Here is a 20,280-nt window from a genome sequence, read left to right as displayed (position 1 = left end):
AAGGTAACCTTAAAGAGTAACTGTTAGCCCCCAAAGTGAAATTTAAATCTCTACAGCAATGTTTTATTTAGTATTAAAGTGATCCAAAAAGCCAATGCAGAACTTAAAAATCAATATAATTTTGTTACTATGTAGCCTTTTGCCCAAGCTAATGACGCAAAGCCGCATATCTGATACTGATGAGCATGCAGAGCATGCCTATGTCTGCCCGACCCCCCTCTCCCCCCCAGGACCAGGTGCCGATCTATTCGCACCACAAACAGCTGACCGCTCTGACAGGGAGAGAGAGCGGGAGCACTTCCAGCGCCGCCACGGCAGAGCAGCCGCCGCCGTGCATCTCTCACATGTCTCACATGTGACTCGGCGGCGGCTGCTCTGCGTGGCTGCGCTGGAAGTGCTGCCGCTCTCTCTCCCTGTCAGAGCGGTCAGCTGTTTGTGGTGCGAATAGATCGGCACCTGGTCCTGGGGGGGAGAGGGGGGTCGGGCAGACATAGGCATGCTCTGCATGCTCATCAGTATCAGATATGCGGCTTTGCGTCATTAGCTTGGGCAAAAGGCTACATAGTAACAAAATTATATTGATTTTTAAGTTCTGCATTGGCTTTTTGGATCACTTTAATACTAAATAAAACATTGCTGTAGAGATTTAAATTTCACTTTGGGGGCTAACAGTTACTCTTTAAGTCAAAAATAAAAAAATGAGTTTTACTCACCTGGGGCTTCCCTCAGCCCCCTGCAGCTGATCGGTACCCACGTAGAGTCGCTCTGATGCTCCTGGACCAGCCGGCGGTTACTTCCGGGCTGGGAACGCGGGTGATTCTTTGCGTTCCCAGCTACAATAGCACCCTTCCTTGCCGCAATAACAGTATAGGGGGTGCTATTGTAGCTGGGAACACGAAGAATCACTCGCGTTCCCAGCTTGACGGCTGGTGACGGCGAAACCGGAAGTAGGTCCAGGAGCATCAGAGTGACTCTACGTGGGTACCGATCAGCTGCAGAGGGCTGAGGGAAGCCCCAGGTGAGTAAAACTCATTTTTTATTTTTGACTTAAGGTTACCTTTACAAGGTGCTACTGCTCAGAGGGGAGCGCAGATCTGGACTTCAAGAGGGTACTGGGCAACGGGGAAGGTCTGGAGGAGGACATGGGAAAACTCTGCAGGATCCATAGACTTCCCTCTTTATAGGTAAGTATCTGTGCTTTAGGTCACAATGCCATCAATGCGGCAAAGATGGAGGCCCGAGCATTTGCAGCAATATCTACAATATGAATAAAAGTAAGTACAAAGGATTTGTTCCCCCATTAAAGGATACCACAACCGAAGGGTTGTGGTAAAAATGATTGCAGCATGATTAGCATGTTACGCTCGGTGTAATGGAGCGCACACGCAGCACAGAGGGGTCAGCGTGCTTCTGAGTCTCGCACTGTGCGCCGGCCAGAAGTGAAGGGGGAAGGACATACTGCGCACACAGGGCGCAGTATGTCCGGGGCAAAGTTCAGTAAAGTAGCCGCACACCGGCATGTATAAAGTGAGAACGGCGGCAGATGGAGGGGGGCAGGAGGATGAGCAGGTATGTGCTGATTACTACCTACACAGTGCTGCAATCATTTTTACCACAACCCTTCGGTTGTGGTATCCTTTATCAATGCTCGCCAAGTTTTGCAAATCAGGCCCACAGTGACTGAACAAAAAATAAATAAATATCCATCTAATGAGAAGTGGCAGTGGGCAAAAAGCAGTGCACCATACTTACCAAGCGATCCCTCACCAGGCGTCATGGTCAAGCTGTCGAAGGCCACCACTGCGCTGGGACTGGTCACCACAGGCTCTTCTTTCTTCATCCAGACCTGGGCAAATGATAGGTGGTGAGTTCAGAAAGCAGTTAATGTCCATGCTAAAGCCTGGTACACACACATGCAATTTTGATTGGCCAATTTTACTACTTCCATGTGGTATAAGAGCTTACCTGCACAATCTGTTCATACACAGTGTTCTCCCCAGGCCTAATTAGGTGGGCGGGCCGCCCGGGTGTTTTAAATCCCCGCCCGGCTGGCAAAAGTCAGGCAGGACTTTTTTTTAATACACGCCGGCGCCGTAAGAGGGCTGCGTGACACACAGGCACTCTGGCCCTTCTATGCCCTTTCCTTCCCACAGCACTATCTCCTTTTCACGGGATGGAGGCGGGGGGGCTTACTGGACATCCAGGGCGCACTGTGTATCTGTGCTGCAGGAGCCGGCTACGGGACAGCTACCCGCATAGACTGGAAAGTCGGCTGCAGTACCGGATCAGCTGAGCCCTAGGATGGCTACTGGCACATGGAGGGACCAGAAGACAGCCCCCGGCAGCACCTCAGCATCAAGGACAGCAAGGGAAGTCGACCACCAGCTGCACCGGGCTCCCAGCTTCAAGCACGAGACGCCAGAACATCGCTCATTGCAACCATGCAGTCGCACCACTTGGCTGCCAGGACGCAAGCTGGGGAAGTCGGAGGCTCGCTTGGGAAACAACACTGAGCCTCAGCAGCTGAGTGGCCGCCACACACGTGGTTGCGACCGCGGACCCAGGAACCTCACTGCCTCACTCTGGCCACCCACGTGCCCGGCCCTCCGCATCGGAAATCCATTGCTACTGTTTCCAGGTATGCAAGACCCCACCTGACGCCATTCAGCGTGTGAAAGTGGGAACGGACCGTACCATTAGCACCGGCTCCCCCTGTCTGCTGCGTAGAAGAATCCTCTGGCTAGTAATAAGGTGCAGTTATTAGGAATATCTAGAATAATTGATTGTGCTGACAGCTGGGATCAGAGGTGCGCCGGGGCCCAGGGGGAGCATGTCTGTGGCCTTTGCTTCAGCCAGACCCAGGGGGAAGGGAGAGGTCACCCAGCAAACCATCCAAAAGGTTTAATCATCTTATTCTAAGGGGGAGGGGACACCTGCAGCCTCTCATCTTGCAGCCCCTGTGTATCATCATGCAACCCCCATGTGTCACGGTCACCATGCAGTCGCTCATCATACAGCCCCCCAGTGTCAACATCATCCATGTGTCACCGACTCAACATGCAACCCCTTATCATGCAGCCTCCATGTGTCATCGTGCAACCCCCATGTCACACCATGCAGCCCCCATGTGTCATCATGCAGCTGTCGCTGTGCAGACCCTCCTGTGTCATCATGCATGACAAATCATGTGCATGATGGATGGGGCATATATGAGAGCATGCTGCATCATTAGGTTAATATCTGTCCATATGTAGCAGGACGTATATCTGTCATCAGGTGTATATTTATATCAGTATATACATCCACATCCCATATATAAATGTATAATATATAATGTACTGGCACACCTATCCATTGCTGGGCACTGAGCTCTGCATAGGTGCCATGGCTGAAGCTAGGCCCTTCACTGTTGAATTTTCTGCGGCCCTTCCGGCCCCTTGGCTGCTGGGCCCTGCTCCACCTGCATCTCACACTAGCGCCCTGGTTCTACTTACTATGATGTCGAACAGCTGCAAGCCAGCCAAACTGACCACAACCACAATCCCATGGGGTCAAACTCTCACTTTTGCTGTCTTTCACCTTCTCTCTCTTCTTGCTCTCCCTTTCCTCTACTCTTGCTCTGCTCATTCCTCTCTTCTCTAAAAGTACCCCAATATACTACACTGCTCTGTGCTCAGTAATGTGCCCCAGTATATTACAATGCACTATATTGACCTTAGGGCCCTTTTCCACTAGCTGCGATCTGCTTCAGAAAGCGTATTGCAGCAGTTTTGCAGATCACAATGAGCACCATGATAACATGTTAATCGCCGTGCTCCTTTCCCACTAGCATTCGTCGTTTTTTTCTGAATCGTAATTGGTGGGCGATCGTGCTCTGTTCCCGGCAGCTATATGTTGCAATCGCGGGTAGTGGAAATTGTAGGTTTCGCGATTGCATTTCCTAGTGTAAAAGGGACCTTACTTCCCCACCCGGCTACTTTGTCATGCCACCTGGCTGAAAAGAATTTCTGGGGAGAACACTGCATACAATCCACAATCTGTTGACCTTCCTACTACATGGAGGTAGTAAAATTGGACAGTGATCTGCCAATCAAAATAGCATGTGTGTATGCACCCTAAGTTGCAGTGGATGAGGTGGGGGCTGCAGAAGCTATGTGCCGACTCAGACTGCTGGTGTGTCGGTATGCCCTAGATAGTTGGCTTCTCCTAAATGTCATAACATAACCATATTGTGTCACAGTGAGTAGAACAACTGGTGCGCTCAACCACCTTACAGTTGCCATGTGCCTCGATCGATCCAGCAGCTCCCAGGATCATCAATGGAATCAAAAGCAAAGGATCGGCACTGTCGCCCTGTTCTTTTGATAACATATTGTGACATCACGCTTGCTCCATGTTACTCCTGCACATTCGCAAAAGAACTTTCAGTCTCTGAAATAGCCGATTATCAGCTGATTTCAGGGACATGAGCATTTGCCCTACATTTTGTGCTGCCCTGCCTGGAAACCACACCTTAAGCTGTCTAAAGGTCTGCACCTTTCTCTGTACAGATTGCAGAATTCTGCAGACGGACTGCTCCTTTCTGCGTACGCGCTGCCCATTCTCTGTACGGACTGCACCTTTACTTCAGTGCCACAGCAAGCAATAGAGCACTATGTATGGAGAATGCTGCACTCCAAACAAGGAATGGTACAGTCCTTTATGCAGCTTCCAATGTGGCTTGCTGGCAGTGCAGCGCAAAATTACAGGGCAAATGCACATGTCTCCAAAACCAGTTGATTATCAGCTGTTTCAGACACTGCAAGTTCTATTGCACATGACTAACATGTTGCTAGCGTGATGACGCAATACACTTACAATCTTCTAGGACATACCAAGGAGGTAAGCTGAAGGGCAAAGGGCTTGAACATTGAGGCCAGTGTGCAGACACAGGGACATACATACAGCACCAGTAGCATTAAAGAGGGCAGCAGCAGTGACATACTGAGGGCAGACCAGTGTTACAATGCCTAGCTTAGGTAACAAGATGATGGCTGCAGCAGCTTTGCTCGAATTATAATCATGCTGCCAGAAAGAAGGCAGTAATGCCTAGAGATGGAGCCTCCTACTAGGCAACAATAGGGAGGGGAGAAGCAGCCACATTCTAAGGGCATGCCAGAGTAGTACATTTGAAATCGGCGCCGGTAGACTTGGGCGCAGGATACAGCGGTATATGGCTGATCCTGCTTCTGCACAAGTTTTTAATTTCTATTCCCCCTCCAGGTCGCCATGGATAGTGGGGGAATGAAATAATTCGGCTTCCAGCGATTGCTGGAGGACGAATTATTGTATTTTTTAAAGGGCCACTGAAGCGACTAAATCTCGCTTCAGCTCTCATATATAGCAGGGGTATGTGTGCCCCTGCTAAAACGCCGCTATCCCGCGGCTGCACAAGGGTCCCTTCACCCCCAACCCACCCCCCGCAAACCTTGGTCGCAAGTTGGTCGTAGATTTCTTTCTTCCTGGAGGCAGGGCTAACGGCTGCAGCCCTGCCTCCCAGCGCGTCTATCAGACGCGCATCGCCGCCTCTCCCCCGCCCCACTCAGTAAAGGAAGACTGAGAGGGGCGGGGGAGAGGCGGAGATACGCGCTGACAGACGCGCATGGGCCAGGGCTGCGGCGGTTAGCCCTGCCCCAATGCGGAAGCGCCCCCCCGCATTACGGAGGGGATTTGGGGGGACAGAGACCCCCGTTAAGCCGCGGGATAGCGGCGTTTTAGCAGGGGCACACGTGCCCCTGCTATATATGAGGTCTGAAGCGAGATCTATTCTCGCTTCAGACTCTCTTTAAGCAACCCCAGCTCCGTCTTCTGACGGAGCCGACGTTACTCACTGAGCGCTGCAATAGGAGTGATTCCTATTGTAGTCTATGGCTGCGCCCAAATCTAGCAGCGCTAAAAAGCACTGCTCCGAGGCCAGAGTACTCTAAACAGTTGGGCCCTGTGTACATCACATTAAAGTAGAGGGAGGGGCAAAGTAACTAAAAGGTGGCCACTAACAATCTAAATTCTAGTGAAAAATCGTTCAAGCGATAAATTCTAATTGGAAAAAAAAATTGTTCACTACACCATCAACAGACCAATCTTTGCTTCCTATCACAACCAACAAGAAAAGCCAAATTTTGATTTGACAAACATCCAATCGGACAACTTATTATTTTTTTTATAATTGTTTGTAATCGAATGTGCCCATCAACAGATTATTTACAACCAATCCAATCAGAATGTCTGAGCGCTCAAACAATTTTTCCACTACAAATTGGATAGTTAGTGGCCTCCTTAGGGTGCATACACACATCCAAAATTGATTTGCCAATCACAAGCCACTTTTACCGCCTCCATGTAACATGAGGGCCAACAGACTTTGAATGCTAAACACAGATTATGCAAGTAAGCTCAGAGTCACATACCACATGGCAGTGGTAAAATTGGAGTGTGGGTAGGCATGTGCACGCCTGAATACATAACTGCATGATGCACGTGCAGCAGTATATACAGCACGGCGCACTCCCTCATCTTTCCCTGTTGCACATAATGCCTCCCCTCCATCCACTAGCATGGCACAGCAATAGCAGATGGAGCAGTGGTCACGTGTCACTGCAGGTGCCATCCTCAGCGGTACACGCGAGGCCCACCTGCGTCACAGTAGAAGCTATGACGTCATCCTGGCACGCGACCGACCTCCTCGGCTCGCAGACAGAGCAGCAGCAACGGCGGAGACAGACGTGCAACCCTCTCTCCGTATCCCCGACAGCTAGGAGCTCTCAGTCAGCCCCGACATACACCGGCTCCAGGAACAAGCAGTCATAGAGACCGGCTGTCCTGATAGTAGAGACGGCTACATCCCGGAGCTCCCCCTAGCGGCCGCTAGTAGAAATGACACTGTGAAGGTAAAATAGATGCCATAGAATTAGATTTCTGAGAGCAGAAATCAGTTTCTGGCGTTTTGACGCTCATCCTGGGCTGATATTACTTAAAAAAAGCGGATGTAAATTCCTTGTGGTAGCAATAATACGTGATCAGTCATTTCCAGGGCCAGACTTTGTCCTGAGCAGCCAGACATTGGCCAAAATGTTCCCCTGCCCCGCCTCCAAATCGAAAAGCATTCCCGCCCCCCATTTGGTCGCGATAAGCCCCGTCCCCGTCCATTTTAAGCTCCGCCTTCACAGCCTTTTGCATATGTGCAGTAGGCTGCGAACCTGGCGAAGTGAGTTAAAGGGCAACTGAAGCAAGAGAGATATGGAGGCTGCCATATTTATGATCCTCTGCCTCTAATACTTTCAGCCGTAGCCCCTGAACAAGCATGCCGCAGATCAGGTGTTTGTGACATTATTGTCACATCTGACAGATTAGCTCCATGCTTGTTTCTGGTGCTATTTAGACACTACAGCATCCTAATACATTAGCAGGGCTGCCAAGCAACTAGTATGATTTAAAAGGAAATAAATATGGCAGCCTCCATTTACCTCTTGATTTAGTTGCCCTTTAACTCAAATAAAGGAGAAAAAAATGAAAGCTTTTCAGTAACCTGGGACTTTTACCAACCCACTGCAGTCACCTGTGCCTTTGACATCCTAAAACGATGCTCCAGTCACCCCCAGCGGCTAAGTTTCATTGCCGAGCCATTGCGCCTGCATGGCCCTAGACACGCATTCTCGCTCACGTCACCAACCCCGATTTCTCTTATTGCGCATGCGCAGGACAGCAATGTGAGCGAGAGCGCAGATGAGCAGGCAGGGCCGCACAGGTGCAGTAGCTTGGCGACTGGCCAGTCACAGAAAACGAAACTTAGCTGCTGCAGGGGACTGGAGCATTGCTCCAGCATGTTGAGGGCACACGGCCACTGCGGGATGCTGGTAAAAGCCCCAGGTAAATAAAACTATTTTGAGATAAGGTTCCCTTCAAAGCGGAACTGAAAGCTGAAAAAAAAAAGTTTCACTTTAAAAGCTTGGGCGCTTTTGGGATTTTTTTAAGCGCGCTTTTGGGATCTTTTTTATGCGCCAACGATTTTCAAAATCGCCCTAAAATCTTTTGTGCAATTATTCCCTATGAGAGTGTTCACATATGAGCGGTTTGATTCCAATCCGCTCACCAAAGCGATGCCTGTACCATTTTTAGGGCGATTTGCCTCAATGGAAGGTATAGGGAAATTGCAAAGCGCTTGAAAATACGCTTTGTATAGTGATTTCCTGAGCGCTTTTAAGAATAAATACATTGGGCTCTATTCTCAAAGACTTCCCGCATGCGGTAAAGTACATGCGGGAAGTTTGCGACCAAAACACCGTCAAGTTGACATTCTCAAAATGTTCCGCATGTTTTCTCCGCATGCAGAAAAAGTGCGGTAAAAGTGCGGGATTCATGCGGAAAAATTTCCGCAAAAGTCGGTATTTTCCGCAATAAAAAATCAATTCTCAAAAAAAGTTCAGGCGCATCATTTCATCGTTATTTACCGATTTTTAATCACCTACAAATAGTAGGTGATATATTCCGCATCCCATTGACTTTAATGAAGTGTGGAGGCTAAGGGCTGTGCTTGGTGGACTTTAATTTTTTTTTTTTAAACACTTTTTCATGCGACCTTTTTACCGCATGATTCCCGCATGAATAATGGCTGTTTCCGTCTCTTTTTTCCCGCATGCGAAAAACATGCGGAAAATATTAGTGAATGTGGAAAAAATGCGGAGTTTACCGCTGGCGGGAATATAGCGGTAAAATTTTGCGGAAAATTTGGCTCTTTGTGAATAGAGCCCATTGTATTTATTATTTTATGGATCAAAGAGTTCATTTCCTGACTTGAGTCAGAAAGTGAAAATACAAATCGCTCTGCAAAAGCGCCAAGAAAAGCACTGTAAAAAAAACCAAAAAAACGAACGCGCAGGTAAGAGTTAAAATCGAAATCACTCACAAGATTGCAAAACACTGGCAACAGCATTCTGCATGTGCAATACTTCGTTTTTCATATTTCACATGTGCAGAGCGCTCTCGTCCATGGGAGCACGATTAGGAGGCCTGCAGACCAGGGCAGTGCATTAGAACGAAAGGAGGGTGCTGCGGGGGACCAGAGCATCGGTCTGTCCCCTGCAGGAAACTGGTACAAGCCCCAGGTAACTTAAAGAACACCTGTAGTGAGAAGTAAGTGGATGCTGCCATATTTATTTCCTTTTAAACAATACACATTGCGTGGCAGTCCTGCTAGAGTACATTTGAAATCGGCGCCGGTAGACTTGGGCGCAGGATACAGCCGATATATGGCTGATCCTGCTTCTGCACAAGTCCGAGCCGTTTTAATTACTATTCCCCCTCCAGGCCGCCATGGATAGTGGGGGAATGAAATAAGTCGGCTTCCAGCGATTGCTGGAGGCCGAATTATTGTGTTTTTTAAGCAACCTCGGCTCCGTCTTCTGACGGAGCCGACGTTACTCACTGAGCACTGCAATAGGAATGATTCCTATTGTAGTCTATGGAGGCGCCGGCGGGCGCCCAAATCTAGCAGCGCTGAAGAGCACTGCTCCGGTCCTGCTAAACTATATGGCTGCAGTAGTGTCTGAATCTGCATCAGAAACAAGCATGCAGCTAATCTTGTCAGATCTGACAATAATGGCAGAAACACCTGATCTACTGCATGCTTGTTCAGGGTCTATGGTTAAGTGTAGGGCCGGATTACCGACCAGGCAACAAAAGCAGTCGCTTGGGGCCCCCCCATTCAGAGTCAAAGGGGCTCCATCAGCACATAAACCAGCCCTCACCATCCTGTCAGCGGTGGCTGGATGGTATAATGTTTAAAGGGACTCTGAGCAGTGCAGCAACTATGGAAAGATGCATATCATTTTAAAGCTCTCTTTCTCCTCTTTCCAATGATATATAAACTGCCGCCCTATGCCTTTTAGTTTTTGCTATTTTCGCGATCGAAATCACGGCCACGGCAACTTTGATCGCGAGCTTCAAAATGATATGCATCTTTCCATAGTTACATTGTATTACACAGGATGACTTTTCTCCAAAGTCGGCAGCTCGATTCAGCACAATGCAATGAAATATAAGGAACCCAGGGGGATATAATTACAAACATCATGCTGGTAGGTGTGAGGATGTAATTAATTAGTTGTGGGTATGCTTAAAGGCATACCCATAGGCACTGCTCAGAGTCCTTTTAAGGGCCCTGCCTCTGACACAGGAGACCAGGGTTCGAATCTCGGCTCTGCCTGTTCAGTAAGCCAGCACCTATTCAGTAGGAGACCTTAGGCAAGTCTCTCTAACACTGCTACTGCCTATAGGGCACGTCCTAGTGGCTGCAGCTCTGGCACTTTGAGTCCGCCAGGAGAAAAGCGCGATATAAATGTTATTTGTCTTGTCTTGTCAAATGATGCCGTGCGCTGCTGATTGTCTTCAGAGCCAGGTTCTCCTCCTAGGTCCCCCTCCTGCTACTGTGCGCTCTGCCACTGCCCACTCCTCCCTCCCTTCCTACAGAGAACCACAGCTGCAGCAAGAATGATAGCAGCAGATGGCAAACGCTCACTCACCTATCCATGATCCAAGCGATAGAGAGCCCGTCATCTGAAACCCATCTGTCTCTTCTACAGCGCAGCCGCTCGCTCTGAACTTCATGATTCTCAGATCAGACAGGAAGTAGGAAGTAGTAATAGTAGAAGTAACAGAGAGGCAGCACTCTAGTCTAGAGGAGACAGATGGGCTCCGGATGACGGGACCTCTATTGCTTGGATCGCAATAGGTGAATGTGAGTCATCTGGTGCTGTCATTCTCCCCCGCTGCGGCTGCCTTCTCTGCTGGACTATCGTATTCACTGGGATGGAGGCTGCATGGTGGCTGTCTAGTTTGGGAGGAAATTGGTTGTTCGGTGGTGGTGGTTGTTATGTAATTCTGTCTGGGGAACGGCTTCCGGTTTGGCGGTGTCCAGAGCTTTCTGCTATTGCCAGGCTGGAGATGCAGGGGGAAAGTGCTGCTGCTGTGATATCTGGCGCCCTCTTAACAGGGTTGCCCCAGCCCCTGAGTGCAAATGTCCCAGCCATTCATCTCTCACTCTGCATTTTGCCGCTGCTATTCCCTGCATTGTGCAACCACAGAGGAAAGCGGGCTGTTGCCCATAGCAACCAGTAGCTCGGCTGCCCCGGATTGTGCGGCATGTTGCTGTGCAGCTGCATCTTCTGATTCTATTACGACATGATGGGGGGGCCCAAATCAGTTACTTTGCTTAGGGCCCCATTTAGCCTTAATCCGGCTCTGGCTAAGTGAATTAGAGGCAGAGGATCAGCAGGATAACCAGGCAACTGAATTGCTTATAAGGAAATAAATATGGCAGCCTCCATATACCTCTAGAATTATGACCACAAATAGCACCACACCATTATATATCACAAAATATCACAGTTTTATTGATACAATTTATACAGCACTGTCAAACTTAAAAACAATTAAACCATGATCAATTGTTAACCTACTTCTTGATCTGTTTCAGATATATCCATGTGCATCTATTGTTTCAAGGGTTTGTTGGAATATTGTGTGATGGACGTTTTACAAGGACTCTGGGAATTTCTTATTATGGACCATCATCATTCTTGCGTCGCTCTTTGGAGTTTTCATCGTTTTGATGATACGTGGTGTTTTTATACCACTAAGATTGATTGGATATTCAATTACTGCCTCAAAGAACTTTATATCAAAATATGGATGGTCTATGGTGTTGTTTATACACCCTTTGGAACTCTGGTTTGCCTGCTATTTCTATGCAATGCAATTTGTTTGCCGTTGTAATTGTTGTGTATATATATATATGTGTATTGTTATTGATTGTATATGCATGAAATTGTATTATCTATAATAAGGCTAATAAATATATAATTACACTATGGGGCTATAGAGGTATGGATGCTGAAGTTACTGCATATAGGAGCGGGAGTCTATTTATTTGTATCATATTTTTCTGCTGGCTTTGTTATATTCAATACCGGCATTGTATTCTTTTTGCTCCCTCTGATTCACCTTAACCCCCTTGCCGGTCCAATTCCCGCGGCAAGGGGGCAGCAGAGCACTTTTTAAAAAAAAAAAAATTTAAATCATGTAGTGAGCCCAGGGCTCGCTACATGATAGCCGCTGAGCAGCGGCATCCCACCACCCACTCGGATTGCCTCCGGCGATCAGAGTAAGCAGGAAATCCCGTACAGAATGGCGCGGTAGCGGCGAATTGGCAGGTAGCGGCGGCGATCGCGTAACACACAGCTAGCAAAGTGCTAGCTCCGTGTAGGGAAAAAAAAATTGAAAATCGGCCCAGCGGGGCCTGAGAAATCCTCCTACGCAGGTTACCCCGAGCTGGGCTCGAACGACAGGTCCCGGAGGCCCGATTTGGCGTGCGGACGACTGAATGACAAGACGTTCAAACGACCCGTCGTTCGCAATAATCCGCCGTGTGTATGGGCCTTTATACTTACGTCAGATGCGCTCCAGCGTTATCCTACTCTCCTTCTTGTGATGTGGACTACTTGTCCCTCCGGGCTGCCCATACACTTACATGTTGTGCGTTCCAGCGTGGACTGTTAGCTTCCTTCTGATGCCTCCTCTTCGCCGCATTGGCTGGCGTAATGGGGGCGGATCATGTGATGCGCGTCTGGCGCTCACGTGACCGCACCTCTAGCGCTATATCTTCCTGGCATACATGCCGGTTTGACACAGGATCCACCTCTCTTGAGAAAGCGGCGTGACTGCCGCGATACCGGTAGAGAAGTCTGCCGGGGGCCTCCTCCATTCTTGAGACACCTCCATGGTCTTATCCTTCCTGGGTCATGTAAGCCTCGTTTTTCTGCACTCCATGCTGTCTATACAGTCCCAGCATCCTACCACTTAGCTTTTTCAGCATCATGGGTTATAATTACCACAGATTTTCATGTATGGTCTTGCACTATATGCACTTTTTTTCGCAGGTTGCACTTTCTATATATGGTTTATCCATAACCTCGTATAATGTTTTTGTATATGTGTTTGCACTTTATTATAATATGATCTCATGAACCCGGGTTCAATCCCCGTGGCAGTTCTTACGTTGAACTACCCAGGTGATAGCATTATTGGTATGCCATCAGCTACTACATTATGTATTATATATTAACCATTGCAGTGTGGTGTCTCATGGGTTTTTAATTGTTTTTAAGCTTGATAGCGCTGTATAAATTGTATCAATAAAACTGTGATATTTTGTGATATATAATGGTGTGGTGCTATTTGTGGTCATAATTCTAGTTGTACATTGTTCTCAGTGACTTAGCACACATTCATTTTCCCGGTGCTGCCAGAACTTTTGTTTGGTGGTTGAGCCTCCATATACCTCTCAACAGGCGTGGAGCTCACGAGTCCCTAAGGACTCTAATTTGTGATTTTAAATGGGGCTTAATTGCCTTAGCTGTGTGGCTGGGAGAGAGGGGGTTAGTTACCCATAAGTCCGTCGGCTTTCCTGCGTTCCAAACGTCTTGCACGCGTCCTATTGGATGCGTTGCAAGACTCACTACTGCACACTTCCTCCTTCCGGTTTGAAGCCTAGAAACTTCCCTGACCCTTTCTCCCTATCTACCCCCAGAATCCTCATTAGCCTTACACTCTTCCAGTTCACACTGGGGATAGCAAAACGCTGGCTTTTTTGCGATTATCGTATATGTAATACCATACATTTTTGCAATTGTGATTCACGTTTTAAAAACATTGCAATCATGATAGCTCTAAAATCGCAAAAAATGCTGCTTGTATTGCGTTTGCGTTTACCACAAATCTTCGGTAATTGCAACAGTGAGATCTCTACCATTCTACCATATAGTTTACATTACACTAGCGACTTAAAAAGCCGATTGGGCCCTTACAGGCTGTTAATAAGCACCTCTCTCTCCCCATCCATCCTCAGTAGCCTTACCCTTTTTTCTTCAGATCACACAGATCACATTGTAGGAATGTCATTTTTAGTCAATGACGGACAAAGTCAACAGTGGGCCCCTGTGCAGAATAAATGTAGGGGCCCCATGTGAGTGGGCGTGGTCATAACAGATCATGGGTCGATTCAAATATTGTCAATAACATAAAAGTATGTGAACCTAAGTTACAATCTGTAAGCACTGTATTAATGTCGCACATATTTTCCACCTATTCATCATATCTTGTACTTCACTAGGCCACAAGCAATTATCACTGCTCCCCATGCAGAAGTGTCATAGATCAAAACTTGTAAAAATATAAATGGGCAAAAACCTTTTGTTGTTATTATTTAGCACTGTTATCTTCCACAGTCGTTTTACAGAGTAGTCTAATATCCTACCATATTATTATTATTATTATTATTATGTATTTAAATAGCACTGACATCTTCTGCAGCACATTACAGAGTGCATAGTCATGTCACTGACTGTCCTCAGAGGAGCTCACACTCTAACCACTACTATACTCAAGGTCTAATGTCCTTCCATACTATAATTATGTATTTATATAGCACTGACATCTTCTGCAGCACATTACAGAGTGTATAGTCATGTCACTGACTGTCCTCAGAGGAGCTCACATGCTAACCACTAGCATTTGTATGGTCTAATGTCCTTCCATACTATAATTATGTATTTATATAGCACTGACATCTTCAGCAGCACATTACAGAGCACATAGGCATGCCGTTCACTTTCCTCAGAGAAACTCACACAATCTGCCGACATACACAAACCTAGAGGATGATCTGGGCCTGACTGATGGAGCTAAATGGGCCCCACATGACATGGAGCCCCTGTGAGTATGCACAGACAGCACAGGCCTACGTCCGCCACTGGATGTAGTATTTTATATCTGTCATTGTATATGTATACATATAAGATGGATTGTCCATTTCTGTGTTGTCTCTCTTCTATTCTCTTTCAGATGGGGTTTAACAAGTAGTTAAATGTTAAAGAAGAGTTGGGCATGTGAACAGTTAAAACATTTATTTGTTCCTCCGCCTTTCAACTTTCTTCCAATCTTTGGGCTTGATTCACAAAAGGGTGCTAACTTAGTTAGCACGCCTAAAAGCCCCTTAGCACGCCCAACGCCCTTTAGCACGCAAAACATTGCACCGGGTGCACCTAAAACGTCGCAACGGGTGCCCCCTAAACGTTGCGCCATGCGCCGTTTCAGCCGCACCCGGTGCGACGTTTTGCGCGCTACCGGCAGTGCTTAAACTTTGCGCGCGATCAATAAAAGCTTTAGGCTGGTTTCACACCAGGACGTTGCGTTTTAGGGGACGTTATGGTCGCATAACGTGCCCCTAACGCAACGCCTGGTGCTCTCTAATGTGGATGTCAGAGTGAGCCGCGTTGTGCAGCTCACTATGGCGTCCGTGATGCGCACACTTGGACGCATGCAGCATCACGTGGTCCCGCCCGGCCAATCGCCGCACAGAGCGGCCGCTCCAGGAAGTAAACACTGCACGTCACTGAGTGCAGTAAATATTAATTAGCCATGTGCTTGGCCGCTCTCCGCTCCTCCCCAGGGCCGGATTTGTACTTTCCAGTGCCCTAGGCTTGCAGTCACCAAGCGCCCTCCCCCCCCCCCAAAAAAAAATTGTCCAACACTCTGACTAGCGATCATTGGTTTCAATGGGCTCATCTCAGTTGTGCTGCTCTGCCCCCCATTCAACAAATAATTCCTGTAATTTACGCTCCTGCCCGGGTGTGCACAGCAGACGATAGTGTTCTGGGCATGCATACTTGAGAAATGACGCTGATGTATGACCGGTACTTGTCAAGAATACATAACACTGTACCGGCCTCGGTTACTGTGCACATCTGGGCAGGAGCGAGAAATTACAGGGAGTGCGAGTGGCCAGAGCATGCACTGCTTCTTTGTCCTCTGTGCGACTGGCTGCAGTCGGAGCCACAAACAGGTGGCAGGGCAGTGCGAGTGGCCAGAGCATGCGCTGCTTCTTTGTCCTCTGTGCGACTGGCTGCAGTCGGAGCCACAAACAGGTGGCAGGGCAGTGCGAGTGGCCAGAGCATGCGCTGCTTCTTTGTCCTCTGTGCGACTGGCTGCAGTCAGAGCCACAAACAGGTGGCAGGGCAATGCAATGGAGAGAAGCCCATCCAAAACAGAGAACAGGTAAGTAGCAAACATCCTGTCAGGACCCCCTTTGAATGTTCTGTTGTAATTAGAGTGGACCTGAACTCAGAACTTCCTCTCTGCTCTAAAAGATACACAACAACATAACCTTTAAATAAAAACATTTCTTTGTTACAGCTGATACAAATCCTGCAATAAATCTGCAGTGTGTCTGTCACAGACCGCGAGCCGGTCTGCGGATGGGGTAAATCGATCAGCGTCAGAAATCCTCTTACACGGTCATTTGTTCATCACGAAGGGTAACCCGCATTCGCAATTTGATGAACTGACTCGCGAAGGGAGCGTTCTGATACCAACCGAATCACTCCACACACATATACAATTCAAAGATCTGCCACCAAGCGAGTTACACAGCCCGCTACTGTAATTTTACTAGGACTTCGAGAACACTTTAGTAACCCCTAGCAGTATGCAAGAATCTGGGCCAGATCGTTATGTCTGGGCCGGGTTCTCGCATACGGGTTATAAATGTATACTTCTATTAAACACAGGGTAGCGAGTTCAGGAGAATAGGTACGATTGTGTATGTTCAGCAACAGGTCATAACCGCTAAACGATTTTTAAACGTTTAATAACACAAATGCATTACATACAGTTATATACACCTATTAACATATAAAACACAGAGCTTAAAAATAAAAGGAATAAAACAGAAAGTTCTTACTTAGTTAGCTGAGCAGTCCATTTGAAGCATCAAGAAAATAGTCCAGTTTAAACGTAGGCATTCAGCTTAAAAGTCCTTTGTACACAACATGCGCCCGGTTCTTCCGTGAGCACATGTCTGGACTTCCCTAGTCGATGTAAATTGAAGAACTGGGTGGAGTTCCTTGCAAACGCTTTTTACTGACCAGAGTTTTGGGGCGGTCACTACCTGGAAAGTAGGTGTGTTGGAGGCAGGGTTACCTCCTGGCAAGTCAGGTTACCACCCACAGACTTGGAGCAAGGAATGTACCAATTATTAATAATTTGTGTAATTCCGCCCCAGATGGGTGCATCGCAGATCCGAGACCATATTCATAAGCAGCATGCGACTCTGTATTAAATGAGACTATACACGCCTAGTCTAACGAATTTGCTCTACGCATGCCGGATAAAGCGGTTTCTCAATTGATTCCTGATAGCTAGAGAAGGATAATTCATGTGAATTATAGACCTGTTTCCTAGGTATCAGGAAATGTAATTTTGGTCTTGCTGTGACAAACCTATTTTGAATTATTAATAAGTTAACGTTCCCTTTGTGTGAAGCTATACGCTTGGAGGGAAATTTTGAATCTCAACCAGTTTGAGCTGGTTTTCCTTTTGGGGAAAGATGAGCTATGTACCAAATGCTGCTCCCCAGGTGGTCTGGCTACTTGTGAAATTCTTTCCTGACACAGGATGTGGGGGAGGTTACTGTACTCAGTAAGAGAGAGGGAAATTGACATCTATTGTGCATTTACCCAAGACTGACAGGGACTGCGCACGACTATTGCGAAAATCGCTGGCGTTTACGCGCACGACTTTCGCAATATCCGTCACATCTCTCCCCTACCAGACGGACGCACAGAGTGGGTCTGCATGACCCGCTCTACGTGCCGCGTAGCTACTGAACGGGTTCTCCGCAGCGCGACAGACCATCGGCATTCTGGTGCCGACTCCCCGCCTTATGCTGGATTGTGAAGTCATACTGCTGCAGGGACAGACTCCAACGCATGAGTTTGCCATTGGTTCCAGCAGCACGATTCAGCCAGGTAAGGGGGTTGTGATCCGTGATGATCGTGAAAGAGCGACCGTACAGGTACGATTGTAGTTTATGTAGGGCCCATACAATCGCCAAGCACTCTTTCTCGGTGGTTGAATACGCTACCTCTCGGGGAAGCAGCTTCCTGCTCAGGTAGAGGATAGGGTGTTCCCCGCCCTTCTCGTCTACCTGGCTGAGAACTGCCCCGAGTCCGTAGTCAGAGGCGTCGGTTTGCACCAGGAACCGACGTCTGAAGTCCGGGGCTTGAAGCACAGGAGCGCTGACTAGCGCCTGCTTCAAGGCCTGAAAAGCGGCCTCACACTCCGGGGTCCAACTGACTATCTTGGGGTGCTTTTTACTAGTGGCATCAGTCAGGGGCTTGGCCAGGGTACTGTAGGCTGGGACAAACTTCCTATAGTAGCCTGCTGTGCCTAGAAAGGCCTGGACCTGCTTCTTGGTGATAGGCCGAGGCCATGCTAGGATGGCGTCAACCTTCCCAATGTCAGGTCTCAGGGTGTTGCCTCCCACCCGGTGTCCTAAATACTGTACCTCTGTCATGCCAACTTGGCACTTACTTGGTTTAACTGTCAAATTGGCAGAGGACAGCCTCTCTAGAACCTGCGACAAGTGATTGAGATGTTCATCCCAGGTGGTGCTGAACACGGCAATATCGTCCAGGTAGGCTACGGCAAAGTCTGGCATCCCTGCCAGCAGGTCGTTTACAGCCCGCTGAAACGTGGCAGGCGCATTTTTCATGCCAAACGGCATCACCGTGAACTCGAAGAGGCCGAATGGCGTGACAAATGCCGATTTTTCTCGCGCTTCGGGTGCAAGAGGAATTTGCCAATACCCCCGGCTCAGGTCCATGATTGTTAGATAGCTTGCGGCAGCCAGCTTATCCAACAATTCATCGATGCGAGGCATGGGGTAGGCGTCAGTGGTGGTGATGGCATTTAGCCTCCGGTAATCCACGCAGAACCGAGTTGTCTTGTCCTTTTTGGGGACAAGGACAACTGGGGCGGCCCATGCACTGCAGGATTTCTGAATCACCCCTAACTCTAACATCTCCTCTATCTCTCTCTTCATATCTGCCTGTACCTCAGGAGAGATGCGATAGGCAGATTGCCGGAGGGGCGAATGGGCTCCTGTGTCTACTCTGTGAACAGCGAGATTGGTTCGCCCGGGGGTACTGGTGAACGTCTGGCCATGCCTTCCTAACACCTCTTGCAGCTGCGCTTCCTGTGAGGGGGTGAGTTGGGGGTTGACATTGACCCCACCTTCGAACCCCCGTGTGTCGGCCAGTAAATCTAAAAGGGGATCTGTCTCTCCTGGTTCCAGCTGGCTACACACTGGCAAAGCATACTGCGTTCTGTCTCTGTGGGCCTTCAACATGTTCACGTGGAAGCTTTTTTGCCTTCTACCTCCCATGTTCACTAGATATGTAACAGGGGTCACCCGCTTCACTACAGTGTACGGTCCCTCCCATGCGGCGTGCAGCTTATTATGCTTTACTGGGAGTAACGCATACACTTTGTCATTTACCTCATATGCTCGATCTCTGGCATTGCGGTCATACCACATTTTTTGATTGGCCTGTGCCCGGGCCATGTTTCAGTTACCACCTCCATGAGTGATTCCATTTTGTCCCTGAATTTAAGGACATAATCAATCACGGACGAGTCGGTGGGGTCACCTTTTCCTTCCCACGTCTCCCGGATCAGCTTCAAGGGACCTCTGACATTCCTTCCGTACAGGAGTTCAAAGGGTGAGAACCCTGTGGACTCCTGTGGCACCTCTCGGTACGCAAATAACAGGTGAGGCAAATATCGCTCCCAGTCCCCCCCTTGCGACTCGACGAACGTTGAAAGCATCTGCTTCAGCGTCCCGTTGAATCGCTCGCAGAGGCCGTTGGTCTGCGGATGGTAGGGGCTGGAGACGATGTGCGTCATCTGGATTTTCGTACAGAGGGCCCCCATAAGGTCAGACATGAATTGTGGTCCCTGGTCTGAGAGCATCTCAGCAGGGAAGCCTACTCGTGAAAAAATGCCGAGTAGCGCATCTGCCACTTTGTCTGCCCTTAGGGAGGAGAGTGCGGCAGCCTCTGGGTAGCGGGTGGCATAATCCACCACCGTCAAGATGTATTTTTTCCCAGAGCTGCTTGGAATGGGCAGGGGTCCTATTATGTCAACTGCCACCCTCTGGAAGGGTTCACCAATGACTGGCAGCGGACAAAGAGGAGCCCTGCAGGTTCTTCCCTTCTTAACCTTCTGGCACACCGCACATGACCGGCAATAATTAGTCACATCTGACCGAACTCCAGGCCAGTAGAAATGCCGTTGAATGCGATCAAATGTTTTGTGGATCCCTAAGTGTCCTGCCAGGGGAATGTCATG

The 20,280-nt window shown here is 48.4% G+C and overlaps 1 protein-coding gene across 3 annotated transcripts in view; it reads right to left on the bottom strand.

The window, feature by feature from the left end:
• The window catches only part of LOC137521107 (dimethylaniline monooxygenase [N-oxide-forming] 2-like), a 128,104-nt gene extending 121,214 nt beyond the window's left edge, over nt 1-6,890 (bottom strand). For all 3 annotated transcript variants that reach the window (XM_068239907.1, XM_068239909.1, XM_068239908.1), the window contains exons 1-2: nt 6,672-6,890; nt 1,753-1,846 (exon numbers count right to left, since the gene is read on the bottom strand). The gene's annotated coding sequence lies outside the window, so the exon portion shown is untranslated. The remainder of the gene's footprint in view (nt 1-1,752; nt 1,847-6,671) is intronic.
• Nucleotides 6,891-20,280: the final 13,390 nt, after the last annotated feature.

Source organism: Hyperolius riggenbachi, chromosome 6, assembly GCF_040937935.1.
Source record: "Hyperolius riggenbachi isolate aHypRig1 chromosome 6, aHypRig1.pri, whole genome shotgun sequence".
NCBI lineage: Eukaryota > Metazoa > Chordata > Amphibia > Anura > Hyperoliidae > Hyperolius > Hyperolius riggenbachi.
The sequence above is the reverse complement of the archived record's forward strand: the minus strand, read 5'-3'. Positions and strand labels throughout refer to the sequence as shown.